Source organism: Gossypium arboreum, chromosome 4 (genome assembly GCF_025698485.1).
Source record: "Gossypium arboreum isolate Shixiya-1 chromosome 4, ASM2569848v2, whole genome shotgun sequence".
NCBI lineage: Eukaryota > Viridiplantae > Streptophyta > Magnoliopsida > Malvales > Malvaceae > Gossypium > Gossypium arboreum.
The window spans coordinates 120070869-120072099 of NC_069073.1; the positions used below are offsets into that span (position 1 = coordinate 120070869).

General features: G+C 44.0%; 1 long non-coding RNA gene across 1 annotated transcript; it reads left to right on the plus strand.

Annotated features, from left to right (window-relative positions):
• On the plus strand, window positions 1-1030 carry LOC108459408 (uncharacterized). The gene is made up of 2 exons (XR_001867353.2): window positions 1-443; window positions 746-1030. It is a non-coding gene; the product is annotated as an uncharacterized LOC108459408 (long non-coding RNA).
• The last annotated feature ends 201 nt before the right edge of the window (window positions 1031-1231 follow it).

Consider the following 1231-nt stretch of genomic DNA (forward strand, 5'->3'; position numbering starts at 1 on the left):
CAAGGCTAAATTAAAAAAGGAAATAAAGCAAATAACAGATGATTGAACCGCCATGCAAATGCGGGGGACTAAATGAAAAATAACCCTCAAGGACCCAGTGCGCGGGTTTCAGCCTAGCGCGGGTCGGGTCATCGGGTATAGGACTGCTGAACGGTGTCGTTTTGAAGCCATAGGTATTGGCTTAAAACGGCGTCGTTTCCTTCGTTAAATAAAAGCCAAAATTCAGGCAGACCAAAGGTCTCCCCCCTCCCCCAAAACTCTCATTCGGTCCACCGCTCAGCCATTGTTTCACCACCTTATCGATGGGTGAAGGCGCACAAAGGCATCTTAATGCTCTCCGGTTGGAGCCTAGCCTCAAAGGCCGTTGATTTTAGCCCCAGAATCCCATCTTCGACTTCGATGTCAACGAAGGAGATGAGGATCCCGACGGCTCGTATGCGAAGGTAAGCCCTCTTCCTTTTCTTTACACTTTTTCTTTCCCTTTTTAAAAAAAAAAAAAAAAGAATCACAAATCTGGTAGAATAAAAACTAAAACGAATAAGACGTTTAGAGATCTTTGAATCGAAAAATCACCTTTCTTTTTTTTTGCTTTCTATTGCTTGTATTCTTCTGTTCGTAAAAAAAAAACTATTACAAGATTAAAATCTGGCTTTATAGCCGAAAAGAAAGAGGAAAAATTAATAAAAATACAATGTTTTTTTCTTTTGTTTTCATTTGCTGTTGTGTCTGCCTTGTTTGTTTGCAGGTACGGGTGCGTGTACGGGGATCGTGCTGGCGCTTGGCGTGAGGAGTACGGAGGCTGGGGCTGCTGAAACGTTGGGGCGTACGGAGGCACGGAGCTGCTGTCCGATTGCTGTTGCGGCGCAGGAAGGAGGAGTGACCTAGGGTTACTGAAGTTGTTTCAACTTTTGGGCTGTTTTGGGCCTCGAAGCTTTGGACTGTTTTGTAAATGGGCTAGGGTATTAATTTTAGTGGGCTGTTTGGGCTTGTAATAGGACACTAACTAAATGGACTTTGTTTTATTCATTTATTTATTTGTGCATGTTTTATATGTATATATGTGGTTGGGGTTTTAGCGGACCCGGGCCAAAATTGGTCACTACATCGGCCATGGATCTCGGTTCGCTTCGTTGAAATCGAAGCCGAAAGGGGATCTAAACGCATCGTGGTGTTGGAAGGAAGCTTGAGTGGCGGCCGAATAGGAGCAAACTTCTAGGTTTTTGGCTTTTTC